The following is a 20,738-nucleotide window of genomic DNA, read 5'->3' on the forward strand; positions in this document are numbered from 1 at the left end:
GATGGTGAAGTATCCTGATGGTGTAGATGTGTGAGGAGGGAGACAGAGTGGAGCTATAGATGGTGAAGTATCCTGATGGTGTAGATGTGTGAGGAGGAGACAGACGTGGAGCTATAGATGGTGAAGTATCCTGATGGTGTAGATGTGTGAGGAGGGAGACAGAGTGGAGCTATAGATGGTGAAGTATCCTGATGGTGTAGATGTGGAGGAGGAGACAGAGGTTGGAAGTTATAGGAGCAATGGAAGTGAAGTATCCTGATGGTGTAGATGTGTTGGGAGGGAGACAGAGTGGAGCTTATAGATGGTGAAGTATCCTGATGGTGTAGAGTATGTGAGGAGGGGGAGACAGAGTGGAGCTATAGATGGTGAAGTATCCTGATGGTGTAGATGTGTGAGGAGGGGAGACAGAGTGGAGCTATAGATGGTGAAGTATCCGATGGTGTAGATGTGTGAGGAGGGGGAGACAGAGTGGAGTTATAGATGGTGAAGATATCCTGATGGTGTATGATGTGTGAGGGAGGGAGACAGAGTGGAGCTATAGATGGTGAAGTATCCTGTTGGTGTAGATGTTGTGAGGGAGACAGAGTGGAGTTATAGATGGTGAAGTATCCTGATGGTGTAGATGTGTGAGGAGGGAGACAGCGTGGAGTTATAGATGGTGAAGCATCCTGATGGTGTAGATGTGTGAGGGAGGGAGACAGAGTGGAGCTATAGATGGTGAAGTATCCTGATGGTGTAGAGTTGTGAGGGAGGAGACAGAGTGGAGTTATAGATGGTGAAGTATCCTGATGGTGTAGTATGTGTGAGGGAGGGAGACAGAGGTGGGCTATAGATGGTGAAGTATCCTGATGGTGTAGTGTGTGAGGAGGGAGAGTGGGAGTATAGATGGTAAGTATCTGTATGGTTAGATGTGTGAGGGGAGACAGAGTGGGTTATAGATGGTGAAAACATCTGATGGTGTATGGTTATGTGTGAGGAGGGAGACAGAGTGGAGTATAGATGGTGAAGTATCCTGATGGTGTAGATGTGTGAGAGGGAGGAGACAGAGTGGAGTTATAGATGGTGAAGTATCCTGATGGTGTAGATGTGTGAGGAGGAGGGAGACAGAGTGGAGCTATAGATGGTGAAGTATCCTGATGGTGTAGATGTGTGAGGAGGGAGACAGAGTGGAGCTATAGATGGTGAAGTATCCTGATGGTGTAGATGTGTGAGGAGGAGGGAGACAGAGTGGAGTTATAGATGGTGAAGTATCCTGATGGTGTAGATGTGTGAGGAGGGAGACAGAGTGGAGCTATAGATGGTGAAGTATCCTGATGGTGTAGATGTGTTTGTGAGAGAGACAGAGTGGAGTTATAGATGGTGATGTGTGGTGGGTTGTTTGGAGGACGGATGGAGCTATAGATGGTGAAGCAAAAGTTGTGCGTGGTTTTGAAGAGGAATTTGGGACAGATGATGATCATGTCTGATTTGTCACATTTAAGTTTGAGAAAGTTGGTTTGCATCCATGATTTAATTTCACTGAGGCCAATAGTAAAAGTGGTGTGAGTTGCCGTGGTGATGGATTTGGTGGAGATGTAGAGCTGAACAACATTGGCGAAGGTGTTACATTGTCAGGTGTCATTACATTTCGAGAAATCATGACACAGCATAAAATAGTTGCCACAAGTACAGCTTTACCTGTAAGTCCTGACAACTCATTTTAATGATGTACCAGTCTGCCCCCTTTCTCACAGTTCTCGCCGTCTCCTAGTACCCAGCTGCTCTGATCAACCTCGAACTAAGGCATACATTAAAATAATAATACATAACCATTGCCATTAAGTTGTGCAACTTAACTTTGAGAACTACATTTCACGCTGAGAGTGATCTGTATAGGCCTATACCTATATATAAGTTATACTCAACCTATTTTCATTTATATATTTGATTACAATCTTAGAAACACAGCTCTGTTACATTTTAGGCTAGTAGATTGTTGATCATCTGTTTCTCCGTGAAAGGGAGAGACAGTGAGAGAGAGTAAAAGAGGTGCTCAACAATCAGCTGTTTTTCTGAAGTCAACTCTTTAGATACAATTTTGGTCACCACTATTTTTTTTCTTGCCTTATTTTTGGTGTGATTTACTAGTGTCGGGTTCGCTGACTGTTGTTTAATGTTGAGATTAGCATTGATGTGCTATTGTGGGAAGCTAATTCGATTTTGACAGACTGTACAGACATGACTATAGTTATTCTTAGTTCTGTTATTAGGCTGTATTTTCATAGATTTTAATCTGCTTTATTGCAATAAATTCTGTTGATTTTGTTCTGTGATAGTTTCCATTTTGTATTTGTTTTATAGATATTTAGAGAGTCACAATTAACATCACAAGAAATGGAGTTGGAGAAAGTGGTTTTGTTTTAAACTAAAGAAAAACCCACAGCTTCCTTTTACTGTTTCTAAAAATTAAGATGCTGTGTGAGTTTGGGCCGCGAGTTCTGGGGGGGGGCCTCCAAGATTTTGTGCCCAGGGGCCTCTGCATTCTAAATCCGTGCCTGCCCTCCCCCCACTCCATCTCCGTCCACCCGCCCCACCAGGAGCACATCGCGCATTACTCCCAGATCAGATCCCGCCGTAGTTCAACATCACGTCTCCTTAAGTCCTCTAATATTTCCTCATTTATGTCATCAACACATCCATGATTCATGGAAATGTTAATGTGTAAAACACAACAAGCCACAAAGAATGCTGCGACTTTTTGAGGACTGTACTGTAAAGTGCCTCCTGATCTGATCTATCCAAACACCTGAAGCACATTTTCAGTAATATTTTCCTTTGTAATTATGTATGGTTTGCAGAAAATGGGAACTGCTGCGTCCGTGTAGATGAGAGAAGTGTATGCGCGTTACATTATGTCCAAGCATGCGCCCCTAAAATAGCATCTGAATAATGCGCTACTGACTTTAGACCAGGTTTTTCCTGGTCAGTGGTGGAATTGTTTTCTGAAACTGCAAAATAGCACCAGGGAACGTTTGCGCTTGAACACGCCTCCTCTTTTTGCTGAACCGCCCCCGGGAGAGCAAATACATTCCCTAATTTACAGACGTGCGTCTGTGGAGGGAAAAGTCTGCTGTGCGTCGGGTGCAAAATAGGAATGATACATGCGTCGGTGTACAAAGGCATTTGCGCTGGGTGCAAGATAGGGCCCTAAGAGTCATAAAGCAATTACTGTTGCTTGCTTCAAATTGTTGGGAATTGAAGATGGTTTGGGCTTCGACTCTGGACCTTTAGGCCCAAAATCTAATCTGAGTCTACTTTATTACTTTAACCTGTCCCAATTTAGCCTTTCCTCTGCGTGTTCATTGTTACTCAACCAGTACACTGAAAATGACTCAAGGAGACGGGATTCTTAGTTAAAAATTTAGTAAACAGTATTATAAGAAATGACATATTATACATAAGGTTCAGAGTTCCTTCAAGACATAATGCCAACAGTCTCTCCAGACTCTGACCCACCCTATCTCTATATCGTCACACAAAGTTTTTATACTTCCTCTAGCAAGCTAGCAGCTTGCACAACTTCCTTTCTCTAGCCTTTCTAGGCAGTTTAACCAGACAGTCATCTGTTCTAAACTTGTGAACTTCCTTTGACTCATTGGCCTTTATTTGGCCTTTAACTATAACACTTCTAAGTAAAAAGACACTTCTAATATTAAAGGCATTTCAAAGTGGTAAAATGTTCCTTCAGAATTCAAACACAACATGGATTAAAGCTCCTATATTATGCTCATTTTCAGGTTCATAATTGTATTTTGAGATTGTACCAGAATAGGTTTACTTGGTTTAATTTTCAAAAAACACCATATGTTTGTTGTACTGCACATTGCTGCAGCTCCTCTTTTCACCCTGTGTGTTGAGCTCTCTGTTTTAGCTACAGAGTGAGACATCTCACTTCTTTACCAGCTTTGTTGGGAGTCGCACATGCAGTACTTAGGTAAGATCACATTAGATAGCTAGCTACTTCACTAACTTCAGTCAGTACAAGGCAGGGTTAGCAGGGAGACTTCTTCTAAACAAGGGTGCACTTCCAACTTTGTGTGGAATAGGTTCAAACCTCAAGAACAGCCTTTTTTCATCTTCGTAACATTGCCAAAATTAGGAATATCCTGTCTCAAAACGACGCTGAAAAACTAGTCCATGCATTTGTTACTTCCAGGCTGGACTATTGTAATTCCCTACTGTCAGGTTGCTCAAATAAGTCTCTTAAGACTCTCCAGCTGATCCAGAATGCTGCAGCGCGTGTTCTCACAAGAACTAAGAAAAGAGATCATATTTCTCCTGTATTAGCTTCTCTGCATTGGCTTCCTGTTGAATCCAGGATTGAGTTTAAAGTCCTTCTCTTGACCTACAAAGCTCTAAATGGTCTAGCACCATCATATTTAGAAGGGCTCCTAATACCTTATTGTCCTACTAGAGCACTGCGCTCCCAGAATGCAGAGTTACTGGTGGTACCTAGAGTCTCTAAAAGTAGAATGGGAGCCAGAGCCTTCAGTTATCAGGCTCCTCTCCTATGGAACCAGCTCCCGATCTGGGTTCGGGGGCAGAAACTGTCACCTCATTCAAGAATGAACTTAATAACTCTCCTATTTGATAAAGCTCATAGTTAGGGGGTGAGGAGTTGCAGTGTTCACCTAACTGGCCCAACTGCTTCTCTTCATAATTGTTAGATTAATAATACATAACAAAGTAGAGGGAGGCAGGCCAGCCAAGCCAGATCCGGGGGAGAGTTCGAAGCCCGAAAAAGCTACCTCTCCTTATGACCTGTCTCTCTTAGTTACCTGTTATAGTTACGCTGTTTATAGTCCTAGACTGCCGGGGACTTCCTTCCTTTGACACACTGAGCTGCTCTCTCTTCTCCCTTTCTATTACTGTTTCTATTACTGTTACTATTACTATTACTATTTGTGTGCAGCCCGTCCCAGAAATGCTTGTTACTAATCCTAGCTTCTGGGGAGTTTACTCCCCGGGTCCTTATGCTTTTTTCCCCAAGCGTATTTCCTTGGAGAACGTTGGCACCAAGACCCTGGTTGCAGCTGTCGCGTGGTCCTGCTGCACTCCCTGCTGAGCTCAGCGATGCCCTGCAATGTCATGGCGCGTCCTGCTGAACCCTGCGCAGCTTCCGCTAGCCATCCAGTCACTGTTCCATTATTAATGTGACTACTATCGCCACTGTTCATCACACCCCAACCGCGTCGTCGGACACGCCTACCAAGAGCCTGGGTCTGTCCGAGGTTTCTTCCCAAGAGGGAGTTTTTCCTCGCCACCGTCGCACTGCTTGCTCTTGAGGGAATTACTGGAATTGTTGGAATTGTTGGGGCTTTGTAAATTATAGAGTGTGGTCTAGACCTACTCTATCTGTAAAGTGTCTCGAGATAACTTATGTTATGATTTGATACTATAAATAAAATTGAATTGAATTGAATTGAAGTTTAGCTGTTGGATTGTGTCAGTGATATTCCCCTCAATATCTGGAATGTAAGTACAACAATGGTCTCCGATCACGTGACAGAGGCCCCCTTGTGCGGCTAGCAAAAGATCAAGGCCCATCTGATGTTGTAACAGCATATTGCGCATAGCTCTCATAGCAGGAGGAAAATCATTAAATCCTGAAATCCCAATAGCAGTTAAATTCTCAAGACTTTCGTGTATTGTGTCAATGTTGTGTGCGTTTGCGACCACCCTGTACCATGGCAGAAGTCCTGAAACAAATTTGCCCCCGCCCCCAGTCAATTTTCGCCTTACTCTAATGAACCCACCAGAGGGAGGTATGTACTGGGGATAATGGTGTGTCGTGTGTACGAGGGAGGACATAACCTTAATAGAAGGAGTCAGGTATATTATTGCGCATCTTCCTGACCATAGGGCAGGTCTACATAGTCTACCAATGATCCTGCACCATAATCGTCTGGCCAGCGCATCAAGTGAGTTTTGGAGGGATCTAGAAGGGACGCATTAAGGTAGCATGGTTTGGTGTGTAAGCACATACCAATTCCGAAAATACCTGACCCGCACATGGCCTTCAGAGTTTGTCGACAACCAGTGGTCGAACCTAGATAATGGGAACCTAGATGGCGAGCTCGTTCAATGCAGAGTGCATGTGTCAGATCTACCATTAGGCTATGATGAAATTGTTGATGCTATCAGCCACCCTCCCGTTCTTAGTTTTTACCATTGTCCCATTCGGAGCGTGTACCAAACGTTTAGCAAACCCCGCACATGCAGACGGTTGGGAGGAAGCGGAGTAGAACTGGTTACCAATTATTTCTACATCTTTAAGTGCAGTTAAAGCACAGATAGCGTCGGTCAAGTTTAACGACTGTGGCTTTACCAACCCGGTCAAACTTACCTCAATTATAACTTGTCTCCTGCTGGTTTTACTACAGCACTTACTTTTAAAAAATAAGTATATTCCTAATTTTGGGGAATTGTTTTTGCCAAAAACATTTTATATTTTAATAATTTAAATACTATATTTAAACCTCACACATAATTAGTCTTCTGCTGGTTGTACTACACCACTTACTTTCCAAAAATAGGCATATGCATAATTTTGGGGAATATTTTTTGACAAAAATATATGTCTTAATTACAAAGAGTCATGTCTCCAAAACTACTCCACACATAGAAGGCCCCCTGCTGATTGTACTACAACACATAGTTAAAAAAAATAAGCATAATCATAATTTTGGGGAATATGTTTTGCCAAAAACATTAAATATTTTAATAATTCTCTAAACTTACCTAACACATAATGAGTCTTCTGCTGGTTGTAGTACAACACTTACTTATCAAAAATACGCATATGCATAATTTTGGGGAATATTTACAGAAAGTCATGTCAAAAACTGATTAGTCTTCTGCTGGTTGTACTACATAGCTTACAGCAATGTTCCTCTATTAGCTGTGTGTTACAAAACTGTTGTGATAAGTAGGTTTGTAGAGAAGAGTTTTTCTGTTCTAATCTAGTGGGAAAAAAGCAAAAGCATTTAGTCATTTACATACCTCCAGTTTGGTTAAAGTGCTGCTTGAAACTCAGTTTCTGCTTTGAAGAGATGACCAATGGCCTCATGAGCCCTGCTTTTCCAGTTATTTGGCTCATCTTCTATTCATTTTCTTACCCAGTCTTCTCTGGGTTCAGGTGTTGTCATGCCGCTGTCGTAGTTAACTATACTCATTTGTTTGAGAACGCTTGCATGTAACCGCGATCAGCTTCGTGGGAAATTAAGAATCAATGCCACCGACATAACCGATCGCACTATGACATGAGTTAGTTATTAGTTATTATAGCTATTCATTTTAAATTAATGTTGCCTACTGGCAGTCTGGCACACGTGGGTGCTCAGTATTTTCCTCGAGCTCCGGAGCACCCACGGTATCGGCGCCTATGCGGAAGTTTTGTTACCTGAAGTTGAAGGATCCTCCTCATCCTGTAAAGTTGCCTTGGATGTAACGTTAGCAGCAATATCGCTGGAGCAGCCTGGGCTGGCACTGTCGGCAGCAACGGGTAGCTCCTCCTCGCTAGCAGCAGTGCTAATGCTCGTGATGGTGCTTGTAGCGTTGTTGTCATTGTCAGCGGCGGGCATCACGAAGAAGTTTGTTAACTTCGGCAATTTTTTTTAAAAACGTTTTGCTTTCCTCCCGCTTCCTACTTTTTTCAGCACCGCTTGGGTAGTTTCGCTTCATTACTCTAGTCTGTACACTGTCTGTGTTGGGGCTCCGGTCTGCGAAACTAATGATTTGATGCCATTTTTTGCAAATGGAGTTTTAGAAATATATAATTTGCGAAAAGTAAAAAAAAAAAAAAAACCTTAACCATAAGTTAATGGGGCATTTTGGGGGCCCCTAGGTAGCTCGGGGCCCAAGGCAATTGCCGACCTTTGCCTAATGGTAAAGTCCGCCCCTGCTACGCAGAAATAGGGACACATCTGCCGCAGCATGCCCACAGCAGAGCGCGTCCATTATAAACCTGAAGCTGCACAGACCAGGGAAGGTGCGCTGCAGCAGCTCCGTGTCTGTGCCGCTGCTCGTCTCTATTTATCCAGAGAGAGGGACACTAAGCGACGCACAGCTCTGCTTCGAGTAAGCCCTGACTGCAGTATGCAGATCGAGGAGTAGCTCAACGTGGGTGGAGCTAAACGTTTGACTCCGCCCACTTGCCCAATAGCAACCGAAGAGGAAGAATGTGTTTTTTTCTTTTTTAATAAATCTTTATTAAATCTTTATGATACAAACAGTACACTACAGAACAAACAATCAGTCATTAATACAGAAAAAATGGAGACTGGAGCTCACTTCCCGCGAGTCAACACGCCTTTGCGGTTTTCCGCTTTCTCAACACCGCCTCCATTGCTGCCTCACGTCCCCAGAGACCGGGGATCGTTTCCCGCGATCGCATCCCCAAAGACCGGGGCTTCCGCAAGTCGCGTCCCCCAGAACCGGGGCTCATTTCCCGCGATTCGCGTCCTCCAGAGACCGGGGCTTCCGCAAGTCGCGTCCCCCAGAGACCGGGGCTTGTTTCCCGCGATTCGCGTCCTCCAGAGACCGGGGCTTCCGCACGTCGCGTCCCCCAGAGACCGGGGCTCATTTCCCGCGATTCGCGTCCTCCAGAGACCGGGGCTTCCGCACGTCGCGTCCCCCAGAGACCGGGGCTTCCGCCGCGTCGCGTCCCCCAGAGACCGGGGCTTCCGCACGTCGCGTCCCCCAGAGACCGGGGATCGTTTCCCGCGATTCGCGTCCCCCAAAGACCGGGGCTTCCGCAAGTCGCGTCCCCCAGAACCGGGGCTCATTCCCCGCAAGTCAAGTTTGCTTTCCCCGTTCTTATTTTCCTAATACTGGTTCTTCTTTTCCTAAACCCAACCCCATTCCTTTCCATTTTTTATAATTAAAATATAATTATTTATTATAATCTATATATTTTTTATAATTAAAATATCTTTATTTATTTATATATATATATATATATATATATATATATATATATATATATATATATATATATATATATATATATATATATATATACATACATACATACACAGTGTTGGGGAGTAACGGAATACATGTAACGTATTTCGCGTCCTCCAGAGACCGGGGCTTCCGCAAGTCGCGTCCCCCAGAGACCGGGGATCGTTTCCCGCGATTCGCGTCCCCCAAAGACCGGGGCTTCCGCAAGTCGCGTCCCCCAGAACCGGGGCTCATTTCCCGCGATTCGCGTCCTCCAGAGACCGGGGCTTCCGCAAGTCGCGTCCCCAGAGACCGGGGCTTGTTTCCGCGATGCGTCCTCCAGAGACCGGGCTTCCGCGCTCGCGCGTCCCCCAGAGACCGGGGCTCATTTCCCGCGATTCGCGTCCTCCAGAGACCGGGGCTTCCGCACGTCGCGTCCTCCAGAGACCGGGGCTTCCGCACGTTACGTATTCAGAATACAAATTATGAGTAACTGTATTTCGTTACAGTTACAATTTAAATAGCTGGTATTTAGAATACAGTTACATTGTTGAAATCAATGGATTACCTGACGTTACTTCTCTGTTCCACGAGTTTATTCACTCTGAATAAATTAAGGCAACTCTATCGCATTTTCCAGAAGCCCCGATATGAAATCGAAAAAATTAGCTCCGTGATCAGTCACAATAGAGTCGGAACCAGCACGACAGAGCCAGGGCAGCAATAAGTTTCTATCTTGGAAATTCAAACAGCATTTCACATTAAAGGACGAACAGGGACAATTAAATATAGCTAACTGTGATGTGCAGCCTCTGCTTGCCAGCAACCAACCTCCTTTCAGCGTCCAAATTACTCCACCCCCAACCTGAAGAAGCATCTTAAAGTAAGCTATTTTTTTACTTAGCCAAGGGTAGTCGTCTGCTGTAGTTTTACTGGTCACCTTGCTATTTTAACATTGACGTGGGACTTTCCATTCTCCTATACGTATACGTGATTTACTAGCTCCAGAGCCGTTTAAAGACTGACAGCCCCGTTTGACATGCTGCTAACGTTAGCTAAAATTAGCTTGTGGTAGCTTAGACCGCGTTAGATTTTTGTAGTATTCAGTTCGGGACTACCAATACAATAATCTGTCTGCTTGTTCAGGTACACATTCAGCTAGTTGGAATGAAAAGAGCACACCATAATACCGTATTTCCTCAAATAAAACTGGGAGTCAATTATAAGCCGGGCCTCTGATAGTGGCCGGGGGCGTGGTCAACACGGACAAATAAAGGCCGGTGTTCTGTCGATGTAGCATACTTTGTCAGAATAGCATACCGGAAGTTTAGTTTTATAGCGGGGTCTGTCAATTTGGCCTACTTTGTCAAAACAGCATACCAGTGTTTGTGAAGGGTATGCTGTTTTGATAACCCCTGGTTTAATAAAAAAAAATACAGTTTATAAAAGGTATGCTGTTTTGATAGCCCATTTTTAATAAAAATACAGTTTCTATAGGGGTATGCTGTTTGGTATACCCCTGGTTTAATAAAAAAAATACAGTTTATAAAAGAGGTATGCTGTTTTGATAGCCCATTTTTTAATGCGCATATAACAGCCCGGTCTCATGGAAGTTCGTAATTGTAATTGTGACTTTATTTGAATCTATTGATACGTGTTCACGCGAGACGTTTTTGTCGGTTTTACCGTGGACAAGACGAAAATGTAAAGTAATGTATTTCACCAGCGGGCCTGCGGTATCTCCCAGCTTATGGAGCGACCGCGCCCCGCCGCCTCCGCGTCCTTACCCGAGAAAATAACGTTACATTTACAAGTCCTAAAATAATGTTACATTTACATGTAAAAATAACGTTACATTTACACGTAAAACACGAGAAAAACGTCTCCGTGAACACGTATCAATAGATTAAGAATAACGTGGCCATTTACACGAACTGCCGTGAGACCGGGTTGGATATAATACACCAACACTTACCGCTTGTAATCTTAGGTATGCTGAAATGATGGTTTAAATTTAACGCATGCGCAATCCCACAAATGTCACTGCTGCGCATGCGCATTAACCGAAGGTATCCCATTCTGATGGGTATGGTGTTCCGTTAGAACACCGGCCTCAAATTAAGGCCGGGGAAAAAATAGTGTGGATAATCTCCTAAATGCCTTACATATAATATTAAGTCAAAATAAATTTCAAGTTCATTGTACATTTCTACCAATTTAATTTAACAGATTCAACAATATATTCATGCTTTTTTCCGCACTTTGTTTTTCTGGATTATTGTCCTATGCGGCTGTATGTGTAACTCAGCCAGGTGTAGGGTGCAGTAACGTACATGTGCCAGCAGATGGCAGTAGCTACATTGGATGTAACACAGGGCTCATTTAGTGCTAGCAGAGGAAGACGGACTCTGGTGCTAGTGACGGACTTTTCAACAACAAACCGAAAAGAGTTTTAAAGTATGCGGAGGAAAACTCGGGTGAAAAAGCTGCGGGACGTTTCGACATTGAGCCCAGGAGAATCAGATACTGGAAGAAACAGAAGGATGAGCTGACAAGATTAGCCGACAAGAGCAGAGCACGGCTAGCTAGCTGGAGGTGGGAGGAAACACGTTAGCCTGGAGCTACAAACAAAGCTACCGGTAGCTAGCTACCGTCTGTAACGTTACTCAGATACTGGTGTAACTACTGTATGCTCTTATTGTAATCTACCAGTAATACTACCTGTATTTGAAATAAATACCCGGTACATTTACAGGGTTCAAACTGACACAATGGTGGTGTTTGATTAATTCTGACCCAAATTGCTTTGTCGCCCTTCTGGCTGTTGATGTATATGGTGATATTTTTTGCAAATGTGAACGCTATGGTTTTTCATTTAAAACAGTTTATTTAAAATAATTATACTTATCAAACAGATGGAATTAGAAATAAAGGCCTGCCTCTAATAAAAGCCTGCTTCAAATACAAGCCTGGTCCCTTCTGCAGTTCAGGTAAATAAAGGCCCCGGCTTTTATTTGAGGAAATACGGTATGCCTGTTTAGTTAACTGGATGTGATGGTCGCATTCCTACACTTATAAAACGCAATTCAATGTAGAAGTAATCCGGAAGTAATCCAAGTATTCAGAATACGTTACTCAGATTGAGTAACGTAACGGAATATGTTACAAATTACATTTGTGGGCATGTATTCTGTATTCTGTAATGAAATACGTTTTGAAAGTATCCTTCCCAACACTGTATATATATATATATATATATATATATATATAATATAATTGCCATAGGTGCTGCATTGACGTTTAAGAATGTGCTGCCTGATTTCCGCCTCCAGATGGCGCCCCTACGGAGTCAAACGTTTAGCTCCGCCCACATTTAGCCCAACCCCGATCTGCGTACTGCAGTCAGGTGCAATTCTCTGCTTCTGAGCTCCGTGTGTTTGAGTCTGACCCGTAGACTAGTGTTGACGAACTGACCGAAGAGCCGGTTAATTAACCCGACTTGTGTCACGGAGCCGGGAGAATCGAGTGCCATACGTCAATGAACCGACTCACTCCTGTTTTTTTCTTTTACTTCATGTCAATGGTTGGCCGTTGTGTAGCTGGTATTCTTCTGCTACTGTGTGTGTGTTGTAATCTAGCTCATTAGCGCCTCCACTGGACTGGAGTGGTGGTGGTAGAATCAATCAGGAAATGAGCTATGTAACCGTGCAACCGGTCGGCCGCTAGACTCTAATGTAACCGTGCAACCGGTCGGCCGCTAGACTCTAATGTAACCGCGGTAACCGGGTCGGCCGCTAGACTCTAATGTAACCGGTCGGCCGCTAGACTCTAATGTAACCGTGCAACCGGTCGGCTCGAGTCTAATGTAACCGTGCAACCGGTCGGCCGCTAGACTCTAATGTAACCGTGCAACCGGTCGGGCCGCTCGAGTCTAATGTAACCGTGCAACCGACTCTAATGTAATCAAGCGGTGTCAATTGGTTCTTGGGAAGTTTGAGTTATTAACCGAGCCTTGTTTCTGGTGCATCTTAGAGGATTGTGTTCACGGCAATTTACACATTATCGATGGGGAAGTACAGTACATACACGTCATGTTATTTTGGTAGTTATGTTAAGTTAAATGTTAGAGAAGTGAATGTTGCTACATGGTAGCTAGGCTAGGCTGTCACAAGGAGACCGTAAGGACCGTAACCGAGGGTAGGCTACTGCATGAGTCTATGTAATCAAACGGGTGTCTAGGTTCTCGGCAAGTTTGACTTATCAACCGATAGCAGAAGCCTTTATGTCTCGTGCATTTTAGAATTGTGTTGATGAAAATTCATATGCTACATTACCAAGGGGAATGTATTAGGCCTATATCACATACAAATACACATGTTATCTTAGTTATGTAAAGTTAAATGTTAGAGAAGTGAATGTTACAGGCTGTCACGAGCAGACCGGGCGGGCACCCGGCTACTGCCGAGACCGGGAGTAGCTGGGTGCCGCAGCCGCAGGCACGTGAACCGTTGACCGAATCTATAGACTCGGTTCGCCAACCAACAACCGTCCGGTTGAACCGACTCGCGTAAAAGAGCCGGTTGTCACATCACTACTGTAGACCGGAAACGTTGCGTAATGAAAGGTTGACAAGTAAACGTGTGACTGAGGGGGCGCCCTAGGATGATCATGTTTAATAAACACGTTTTATTCCGCTTGTCGTTCTAATTCTGTTATTAATGGGAAGTAGACCTAAGGGCGACACGGTGCCCCCAACACATTTGACGCCCTAGGCAATCGCCTTGGTCGCCTATAGCAATCGCCGGCCCTGCTTGCGACAGCCACATAACGCGGAATATTTGGGACTCCAACGAAGTTAATGAAAACACAGAAAAAAAAACACCAAGGCAACAAAACAAAACTCCCACAAAACCCCTCACATCAGAATCAAACTGTTATGCTGAGTTTTGCAACCCTGCCGAGAATTGCTTCCACCTCGCAGGCCTATGCTAATACGACCCTTCTCACTCTCTTACTCGACTGCAGGATTTATTGGACACCTATGGTACTGTCTCAGGATATAGCCTAAGGTAATACAAGTGAAATAATTACATTAACAACATTCAACTACTCTGTGTGTCAAAGGGCATCTGCGTTCAAATGTGCCCCAACTGGAATAAAATATCTTGGTATAGTTGTGGACAATAACTTAAAAAATCTTTATGAATTAAATTATAGTCCAATACTTTAAACAATTGAGGAAGATCTACACAGATGGATTAGCCTCCCCACCACTTTGATCAGGAGGATTAATTGCATTCAAATGAACATTTTGCTGATTTTGCAGTACCTCTTTCAATCACTGCCTATTCCATTACCCCAAACCTTTGTTAAAACTCTTAATAAAAATGTAAGACAGTTCATTTGGAATAACAAGGTTCCAAGAATATCTTTGAGAAATTGACGTGGGACTATAAGTCAGGGGGACTTCAACTACCCAATTAAAAAAATATTACTTTGGAGCCCAAATGCGATTTCTTTTGTCTCTGTTTGAGAATGACACAATTACATCCTGGGTTCATATTGCATTTTATTCTTTGAAAGACAATTTTTTCAGTGATTTTGTTTACAAATACAACTACCGAATTTTGTCAACAAAGACCAATTTTATTATATCTCATTATATATGATGTACATGATAAGCCATTGGCAAGGAGATAGGACTGTCACCAAAATCACCTTTAAAGCAAAACAAACTTATCCCTCTGACTGTATACAATAAGATCCTGGAAGCATGGTATCATAATGGGATTTGTAACTTGGAGGATTGTTATGAGAACGGATTTTCATGACGAAAACATAATTTGTCTAACAATACTTTCTTTTGTTACCTTCAACTGCGGTCATTTCTGAGAAGCAGTTTGAACAATACTATGGCTTTACCCAAACTCACTGAAATGGAAAAATTGATGATGGTGGACCATATAAGCTTATTTCTAAAGTATATTCTTTGTTAATGAATGAATTAACTGAATGTCCTAAACCGGTTCTGTATACGTCTAAGGAAAGATGGGAATCAGACTTAAATATCACAATTGAAGACCAACTTTGGTCAGAGTTGTGTCAAGACAGTTTATCTGCCACTATTAATGCACGGTACAGGCTTGTCCACTATAATTTCCTTTATCAGCTGTATTTGACTCCAGAGAAAATTCACAAGTGTAAGCCTGATCTATCTGATGTATGACTTTCCGATGTGCTGCAGATGTGGGCTCTTTCCTACACTGGACTTGGTTGTGTGTGAAGGTGAAAGATTTCTGGATCGACTTTTGTGACGTCTTGACTAAGATTACTCAAATTTCATTACCTGTCGACCCAGAATTGTGCTTGCTGGGGAACTTTATGAAAATTGATAAATCACTTAAGAAATTTCAAATAACATTTTTGGAAATAGACCTGGCAGTGGCCAGAAAGTGTAATGCTGTCACATGGAAGTCTGATTCCCCTCTATCCATGACTAAATGGTATTTAGAAATGAATAACCGTGTGCCTTTAGGAAAAAATAAGATATACTTAGAAAGGGATAAAACACCTTTATTAAAATGTGGCAGCCCTATCTGGATTATGTGGATAATGTGATATTGGGATGTGACTGACCTTGAAACATTGTATACCTACTTGATAATATTGGAGCATCATTTTGGGGATGGGGGGTTGTTTGTTTGTGTTTGTTCTTGTTCTTGTAAATTGAAAAATGAAAATAAAGTATTCCAAAAAAAAAAAAGCACCAACCTACTTGACCGACAGGAAGCCACAAAATTATCTTACACCAAAAGTAGTCTACTCACAATGAAGAAACAACATCCGGGATCACAGTAAGCTGGCCGCAGGTAACTCCACTCAGCATGCTGCTCCCAACCAAGCACTGAGCCTACAGGTGCTGCATATTAGGCTAATTACTGACAATAAATTAGAAAGACCACAGGCCCCCCAACATCAGTTCCACCTGGCTACAGTTAGACTAGCAGATATGGCTAGTAGTCACACACACACACACACACACACACACACACACACGAAGATGCAATGCTCTCAAAATGCTGGTGTGAAAACACTGTGTTTGGTGTATTTTGCCCCCAACGGCGCCTTCCAGGCAGCGAGGAAATGGTTATGTTTAGGGTTAAGGTTAGGGTTAGCTGCCTGGAAGACGCCGTTGGAGACAAAAAACACCATCGAGCTGAAAACACTGACATCTTGCTTCTCTACAGCAAATGTTGGTTCAGTTTTTAGGTTGATGCTGCCCTCTAGGGGGAAGTTATTGAGACACACACCTGGTTGGGTGTAATGGGCTATGGGCTGATATATTTAGTGTTTTTACTAAATGTAATCGACTTTAAACATTGCTTAAATATACATAGGCTAATCTTTGACAAGGACAGTAACCAAGTGGACTATTTAAAAGATAAAAAATAAAAAGAACTTGTTCAATATCAACAATTTGGGAAAAGGAAAATGTACATCAATAAATATAAATTGTATAGTACATAAAAGTAAATAAAATTAAATGAAGAGAAACATATACGTGATATATAATAAATGTAATAAAGCTAATATACAACTACCAATAATTAGTTAAAAACTAATCCATGCCATAGCAGTTAGTAAACCTTTTGACTTGGCTCCTAAAAGAGTCATCCACTCAATAAGTGGCCTGCAGTGAGAAGATACAGTCAGACAGCACAGATGGCTGATTTTAACTTAGTATCTGTGTTTATTAAGCCGAATAAAAGCATTTTTTTATTTCTAGGGCTGCCACCTCTTAGTTGATTAGTCGACTAATCGGTCGTTTTGGTCTTAGTCGACTACGATTTCTTTAGTCGATTAGTCATTTTTTATGCTTATTCATGCTTAATTACTTATTTCCAAGAAACGTCTGAGCACATTTATGGTAAACACAAGATTTAAAGTGGTGCTTTTGCAGGATTAATTGTGGAGAAACTCAGTTTTACAGATGGTTAATTAACTACATTTATATTGTGCTTTTCTAGTATTAACCACCTCTCAAAGTGCACCGCTCTGTCAATTAAATCAACTAATCGATTAGTCGACAAAATCGTATAAGTGTTGGTCGACTAAGAATTTCTTTAGTCGAGGACAGCCCTAATAATTTCAAAGGTTTGACTTTCTTGTTGTGTAACCTTAAAGCTATCAGGGAGAAAACTGAGACAACTTTATGTTGAGGGATTAAAACCTTAAATAGTTTTAAAGATTTAAAAAACATTTCTGTCTGACAATAACACAAACATGGTACTTTGTATGTAAGCTATATGATTGATAATATGCCTACCATGTATTACATACATACAGTGTCTTGTCCCTTTACATTGACATGTGCAAGGAGCCAAGGAGAACCAAATAAACCTGCTGGTGTTTCTGCATACTTTGGGACCTTGGCTAAAATTTGAAATACAGTTTGAACAATACTTTCCTTTGCAAAAATGGGTTTGCAATGGATGATATATCTGTCTGTAACATTTTTTTTTAAGAGGTTTGTTCTGAAAGAACATATTCAATAACATCTTATTGTGTAATGTAATGTTATTTTATCTTGTATAAATACATTTAATTCATTTCTTATTTTATCCCACTTGGGGGCACTCAAGATCTTTTATTAATTTCTTTTGCAAAAGAGCCAGATCACCAGACCGAGGAGTTCCAGGAAATCACATGGTTGTCTGGTTGCGTGGTGAAAGTGCCTGAGATAAGCACTTGGGGTGCTGTTGCTCTTACTAATGCTGTTCATCACAACTCTGTTTCAAGCAAAGGATGTCACCCTCCCACCATATTGCTCCTGACACACTGAGAATCTGACTGTCCCGGTGTAAGCGTAAACCTCTGAATCACGTGAAATTAACTGAAATTCAGCTGCTTCAATCCATACAATCCCCTCAAGCTGACAGTTTTCTGTCCCTGTGGAAGAGTCTAAGAACAAGATGAGAACATCTCTGTATTTTAAACCTTCTGATACAGATCTTATCCAGTATGTCTGGTGACCCGTACAAGCTAAAATAAACCACAGTACTGAGTACTTTAACCAGAGGAATTGATCTCTGTCAACATCCATGTGGCTCTTCACTGTCACCTATCTGTTACAAGCTGAAGCTTGTGGTTTCCTGTGAATATGCACACATCACAAGATCTCCCACAACACAAAACCTACAAAGAACTGAAAATACTGCTACATGACACTGATAACCACTTCACAACCCATAGTGGTTTATGTGTCAGGGGTGCTTTTTATTATTAGTGTTTTGTTGCTGTCACTAGATGGCAGCCAAGATCAATGGTTCCACCTTTTGCTGCCTTCTGAGACTCCCCTAACTTTCACCAATCTACCAAACAGACCGTTTCCAAGAAATCACATGGCTGTTGGTAAAAGTGCCGACTACAACCACTGGAGCGCTGTTACTCTGCTTTAAAGGATTAATCACAGCTCAGGGTTGACATGTTTTTTTATTAGCTGACAGAAGATAAGTTTCTGTTTGCCCATATTTGTTCTCCGAAGTCTAAAACTGACACCAGATCAGTGTTTTAGTAGGCTATTACCTTTGTTCATAAGGTGGGACTTCCCTCAACTGATCATGTGATGTGTGTTTGATTGAATGCTTTGTCTTTATCATTAACTGAGGAAACCACAGTCATTTGTGCTGCAATATGTTGCACTTGCCCAACTCCCCAGGGGAAGTTAGGGGATTTACAAAAAGAAAGTGGGGTTTACCTGACTGTAAAGCAATACAAAAAATCTCTGCTCAGTTTAAAATGGCCGCACACTGTTGATGAATAGTAATTTTTACCTCAAACTAAACAGTATATCCAGAATATAACTTATCTGAATGACTTTATTCTCCAAGATCAATAATTGCACATGACTTTTCGAGACTTTATTTAGCAATATGGGTCCCCTGTCTATTTTATTCTATTCTAAGCTATTTAAACTCATCTGTCAATCATCTGCCAAACTAAATGAGATGAAGTGTGGGAAAAGAAGCTACATCGGTGTCATTTCTGTTGTGCTTTATGCTGCATCAGTTCCTTCATTACTTTTGATTTAAGAGGAGAAGCGAAGCAAGTATTATGTTACAGTGAAGCTAATCTCTGAAGTGGCTCTTTCTCTTCTTAAAATGACTCACTTTTGATTTGCACTTTAGTTCTTCTGTGTTGGTGATTGTACCAATCAACCAAAGTGTGTCAGGGACAGAAAATACAATACTAAATATACAAAAGTTGTTTATGCTGCTGTATACTTCTACTCCACTACATTTCTGAGATAAATATTGCACTTTTTACTACATTACAGCTACAGATATAGTTATTAGTTACTTAACAGATACAAATATTTTACATAAAAAACAAATAATCAGGTCATAAATTATTATAAAGATTAGACTAGTGATTTCCAACATTTTTGCTTGTGACCCCTTGGAGTATTTCCACACTGTTGTATCAGTACTATTGCTTTGGTAAATAATCTGAATACTTCTCCCACCACTGAATATTTGTAGGATAAAAACCTGATCTAAAATATTCTACAGGATCTGTTGGAAGGAAAAGATATCCTGTAAAAAGGGCACAAGTTTGATTAACACAAACATCATTAAATCTTCATTCATGGCCAACTGTTCTGTTAAAGTATCCTCAGTGAAGACTACCAAACCAAAACCAAACTACAAACTGTTGCTCTGGATGGGGTCATCAGTCAAATGCCTAAATGGTAACAAAGTCATTACAGAGGAACATGCATATAGGCTACGGCCCAGTTTTTGCCCATACGTCAGGCTGTGTGGCAGGTGTTTTGTATCATATCAACTATATCACTGTGACAACTGCTAACAAATAATGGTTTGGCCGAGCCCGGGCCGCCTCTGATTATTCAATACAGTGAAGAAAGAAAGTGAAAGAAAGATAGAAGGGACTTTCCAGCTTGGCAGATATGGTGCTGAACTGGTTAGGCAAAAGCTTCTTGCCACATATGCACATCCAAATTCACATACACACACATAAATGTATAGCTGCACACTTAGGTTTAAGGATGCACGAGTCGTTTCTATTACACCACAGATATACAGCCACAGTGTCATTTGAATGATCTTTTATTTGCTTTATTACCTTACATTTTCTAACTTTCTATGCACGCTGTCAGCCATTTTGTGTTCAGGTTTTTAAAGGTCTCACCCTAAGATGGCGACGACTGTCAGCATTTGCTTTTGAAACCTGCAGTCGGCACACAATTGCTGATAGAAAGCAAGCTAACAAGTTTCCTGATGAGTCACTGTGCCGGATTCTATCTCCGAAATGTCAGTTTTTTTAAGAACAATGATGAATACATTTGTTTTAGTTTTTGTCGGCTGGACCACCACACATTTTTATTAATTCATCCAGGTGATTTTAAAAAGTTTAAAAGTACCAACAGTAAACCTTTTACCCATAGAGAAGCATGTACTCCTTCATTAAATGTTAAAACATGAAAACAAGTTAATCTAAAGTTAGGAGACATAGGACATGCAAGCAAAGTATAGGGACAAACATTTCTTGAAATTTAAATGTTTTAAATATTGTATTGATAAATAATACATAGAGCTGTTTTAGTGTAACATGCTAATGCCAAAGTGCCCTGCAGTTTGGGTCTACTTTTCATGTCTCCATATTTACAACTCTAACTAACTCGTCTGTGTCACGTGAATTCAGTCACCATTTTGTGGCTGCACAGACATCTTGAC

The 20,738-nt window shown here is 41.7% G+C and overlaps 1 protein-coding gene across 1 annotated transcript in view; it reads right to left on the reverse strand.

Annotated features, from left to right (window-relative positions):
• The window catches only part of LOC120571311, a 177,523-nt gene that overhangs the window by 37,450 nt on the left and 119,335 nt on the right, over positions 1-20,738 (reverse strand). The gene's annotated exons all lie outside the window — the stretch shown is intronic.

The sequence above is a fragment of the Perca fluviatilis genome, chromosome 13, assembly GCF_010015445.1.
Source record: "Perca fluviatilis chromosome 13, GENO_Pfluv_1.0, whole genome shotgun sequence".
Classification (NCBI taxonomy): Eukaryota; Metazoa; Chordata; class Actinopteri; order Perciformes; family Percidae; genus Perca; species Perca fluviatilis.